The 4,894-nt window shown below is 34.1% G+C and overlaps 1 long non-coding RNA gene across 1 annotated transcript; it reads right to left on the reverse strand.

The window, feature by feature from the left end:
- Nucleotides 1–623: 623 nt before the first annotated feature.
- On the reverse strand, nucleotides 624–4,563 carry LOC148868503 (uncharacterized). Its single transcript, XR_016106943.1, has 2 exons — nucleotides 4,124–4,563; nucleotides 624–833 (listed from the first exon to the last, which is right to left on the reverse strand). It is a non-coding gene; the product is annotated as an uncharacterized LOC148868503 (long non-coding RNA).
- Between the last annotated feature and the right edge of the window lie 331 nt (nucleotides 4,564–4,894).

The raw sequence follows: 4,894 nt of genomic DNA on the forward strand, positions 1-4,894 counted from the left end.
GTTGATTTTATTTTTGAAAATAAAAACAACAGCAGCAAACTGACTTTCAATTGGTGTATAGGGATCGGATGATGAATTCAAATCTTCCGGTGATAATATCATAAATGGTGATTTCATCATCTGGAGATGTTGTGGGGCACAGTCTTGTGGGGGTTGATTTGAACTCTCAGATGGTCACCTTTGCCTTTTGCTTCTTTTGGCTTGACTCTAATTAAGCAGCATTTGCTTAGCTACCACTTACCAGGCAATAAAGCAATTTTAGGCATACAAAATTACAAATATGTTCTCTTATATCTTGCACCATACATCAACTGTAGGAATATTGTCCCATTTCAGTGTTCGTGTTTAGGGTGTCGATTATACCGTCCAGACAGTTAAACTGAATTGAATTAAAGGCTCAGTTTGGAATTTATAGAATGCAAAACTTTGTATTTTGTATTATTTTGTATGTATATGCATTGTATATATTTGTATTTGTATTCCTTCCAAACTGAATCAAAGCAAAATTTGTGATTTGATTTAGTTTGTGATTCTTGTAATTTACAGTTTAGTCTGATTTCCTACTCTAAAAACTAAACGAAACAATAAACTAGTTCAATCTCACAAAATTTATCTTCACATCGTATTAATAACACTTGCATCCATGCATTTAAAACATCTTTCCGTGGATGAAAAGATACATTATAGGCTCTATATAGAAAGAGTACAAATACAAATATGTAGAATGCAAAACCTTATATACTATACATATTTATATTTGCACAAGCTATAAGGACGGTGTGGGAACAATTTTTTTAAGGACTGAAGCCGGTCTCCGCCTCGAAAAATATAATCTGAAAAACCAACATATAAGGTTTTGAACTCATGGCTCGATACTAATAAACTAATCCTGAAAATCCAAGTAACGTGGAATGGGGGAATTGTATAGTATACGAAGTTCCAAATTACCCAAGTTTCATAAAAAATAAGAAAATAACTATGTAAATAATATACCAAATTAATTCAAAGATCTGGACCATCAAAATGATTTCTTAATATTAGCGTATTTATATCAACCATCCAAATGACCGAAACGATGTATCAAGATTGAACTAATCTAACCCTTTTAAAAATGTACCAAATCATGCAAAAATTTAGAATATCAAATTAATTTAGGGCAACTAATCAATCTTAGGTGGCGTTTGATAAATCTGAAAATTCAGATCTGAAAAGTTAAAAAGATATTAAATGTGTCTGAAATCTGAAAAGAGGCATATTTGCTTTTCTATTTTCTAGAGGATCTGAATCCATAAGTTTGTTTGTATTTGATCAACCCTTTACCATATGAAATTTGCTGATTTTACTATTTTATTCCTAAAACATACAATTTGGAAATGTTGAATTCAATTTACATTATCTCAAAAAAATAATTTTCAACATCAAAATAATATTGAAACAATACAAATAAAAAATAATAAATTCTAATTACTAATTAATAAATGAAATGATTAAAATTAAAAAAAAAAAGAATTAATGATTATAAAAATATTAAAATAATTAATAATTTACAAAAAAAATAAAATATTTTTTAAAAATTAATGAAATAATTAAAGGTTTCTAGTTAATAAAAATAATTAATAAATAAAACAAGTAAATTTAATAAAACAATTAATGTTTAATAAAAAATATTACAATAATAATAAAAATAATTAATAATTAATAATTAATAAAAGTATTATTATTATTCACCGAAGTACTGAACCATCACTGCTACTTGTTGCAGTGGTGGTGGCGATGGTGGGAAGACAAGGGAGGGAGAGAGAGAGAGAAGACAGGGGGAAAGAGCGAGAGCAAGAAGACAAGGGGAGAGAAAGAGTTGCTCTTGGGGAGAGAGAGAGAAGATAGCGGCAATGGCGGTGGTGAGAAGACAGGGGAGAGAGAGAACACAAGGGGAGAGAGAGAGCCGTGGTGGTAGGAAGACAAGGAGAAGAGAGAGAGAGAGAGAGAGAGAGAGAGAGAGAGAGAGAGTCGCCGCAACTTGCAGTGGCGGTGGCAGGAAGACAGGGCAGAGAGAGAGAAAGAGAGGTTGAATGTTTTTGGGTTTGGGGGTTGTAAGAATATTTTGGACGTTGGGCCGATTCTGAAATGCATTTGAGCACATTAAGAGTTGACCCAAGGTCTATGATTTTTGGATCTGAAAATTAATTTTAGACCTAGTTTAGGAGGTACAACCAAACAAGGGGTGAGGTTTGAAAAATAACATTTTCAGATTCAGACCTCTAAAAAGTGCAATCAAACGACACTTTAGTCATCTTAATCATGTAATAAAATTTGAAATAATCTAGACTATTTAAGTAGTGCACCATTCTTTTAACATATAAGCCAAATAAAGTGATATCAGTCATCCAATTAGTGTACAAAGACTTCAACCAATCTAGCCCAAATAAGTATCGCTCAACATAAAAATTTAGGGTATGAAAGTTTTTTCCTATGATAAGCAAATCAATCCCAACCACCAAATTTCAATTAATTTGACATATACAAATAATGTACCAAATCTAATGGTGCAAATTGGGTCAGGATAGGTCTGGCGGGTTGAGGTCAACCCTAGCCCAACCTGAGGTTCTGAACCCCAACCCAACCTGAAGTTAAGCTTAGGTTGGGCCTAATCCAACATTTCTTAAAGATTAAGAAACCTACATTAATTTTTTTTTATAATCATAAATTGATCAGATTTTTTACTGGTATGTTTGTATTAATTTTTTAATATATAAATGAAAAAATAGAATGTTTCAAATGATCAGTCTTATGTATTATAATGATTATTTCATTGAAAATCTAAAAGCATGAAATTAATAATAATAATAAAATACACTTGTGGAATGAAATCAGTGATGACAACCTTTTAGGATTAAGGCTTAAAAGTTAACGAAGACTGTTCAAGTAATTTATCAAAAAATCAAGCCATCAAAAGTCACCTCCTTGTCACAGTTTAATTTGCCATTGATCATGATGAGATATCACCAATCACCATCATGATAAAATTAATATTTCTTATTTCTTGTTAAATTATTATTTTTAGGAAAATTAATATTCAGCTCACCTAAAAATTTTTAGTTCTATCGTGAATCTTAACCATGAATTGATGTCAAAATCACGGACATGATGCAATTTATAGGGGGAGGGTTACTATGAGGGGCTGTAATTTTATAAGTTGAGTACTTATTCATTTTTTTTGGGATATTGCATATAAGGACAATTTTTGGGCTCAAATATTAATAAAAGTAATATTTTTAAAAATATTTAAAAGAAAATAACTTTTTAAAAATAATATCAGTTAAGGATAAAATCATTGTTTATCTCCTTTTTCTTGTAATCTGTTTACCAGCGCCGCCGCTTCCGGCAACGCCTCCGCCTCTGCCTTCGCCTCCGACAACGTTATCGGAGGTGGGCGGAGGCAGATGAAAGGAACAATGGGAATCGGGAGTATCACACCAACAATCGCCTCCGAGATCATAATTCAGTGACATGCAACAACTAAATAGACTTCGTGCTTCTCATCTCAGTCTCAAAAGATCCAACCAAACGACCATTAAATCTAACTAACACAACAGGAAATATAACTCTTAAAATCAGAGTAAATTCCATGCCAGTATCAAGTTTAAGTAAAGCAAACCTAACGAATAACAGATCGATAGAACTACTGATTGAAAGGGAATGATACATCAGGATTTGAAACTTCACAGACTTCTTATTTTGAACAGAGTTTAAGCCTTGAACAGAAGAAAAAAAAGAAAACTAACGCACCGTGGGCAAGCAAAAGCATCATCGGAAGAGAAAACAAAAACAGATAAAAAAAAGTTGCAGAGAACTGATTGATTCTTTCTCAGAAACTTCTAACAAATATATTCATTCAGAACCGCAAAAGATAAGCACAACTAAAAGAAGATAAATAACTAGTTAACCATAGATGAAGTATGTGAAATACGGTAGGGGTGGGTGTGTTAGAAACTTGACTGAAGCTGGTTCGGCAGGGAGCTTCTTCACTGGTTCCGAGGGCCAGTCCAATGCCTATAACTCCATGGCAAGAAACTAGGAGAAGAAACGGATATATATAAAAGAAAATGACGCAAGCAGGACTTACCTGGGCAGATTTTGGCCTGACTGAGGACGATGTACACGAGAGATTTCAATTAGCTCAGCTCCGAACTGTTTTCTCAATCAACGGTGGCCAAACGGTTTGCGATCGAAATTTTGATGGGAAAGGACGATACCCTTAACTTCTTAACTGTAAATCTCCTTCGAAATGGAAAGGAAGGATGGAAAGGTCAGATTTCCGTCGTTGCTAATGTTTCTGATTAACCGGTGATGAAGACTGAGAACAGAGCTTTTGGGTTAACCAATGATGAGGACCGGGAACAAAGCTTTCGTAGATTGTTTACAAAAAGCCTTGAACAGTGGGGTGAAGAGGAGAAATGATACAGGAAGAAAATGAAACCGAGCGATGGTTGAGATATCAGATATACGCCGGAGTTGTGTGAGAATGCTAGGATAGTACTGCCTTTGAAATTTCGGTGTTCTAGAAGGTGTGAACAGGGCTGGTCGAAGGTAGTGAGGAAGGAGGAGAAAAAATGGGTAGAGAGAGAGGTGGCTTTCTCGATTGTTGGAGACGACAGTCGGAGGCAGCTGTCGGAGACACTGCCGGAGGCGTGTCGAAAGCGTATTGAAGGCTGCGGTGGGCGGCTCTGAATACAAAGTTAACTTATTTTTATAATTTTATTAAATATACTATTTTTATTGATATTAAAATCCTAAAATTGCCCTTAGCTGATATAACCCATGGAAACCGTCAGGGGTAAATTATGATTATGCAAGAGACATGTCACAGAAATCAGCGCAGGGAGACTTGAAGGTA

The sequence above is a fragment of the Nelumbo lutea genome, chromosome 2, assembly GCF_056320005.1.
Source record: "Nelumbo lutea isolate HS-2025 chromosome 2, American lotus-T2T, whole genome shotgun sequence".
Lineage (NCBI taxonomy): Eukaryota > Viridiplantae > Streptophyta > Magnoliopsida > Proteales > Nelumbonaceae > Nelumbo > Nelumbo lutea.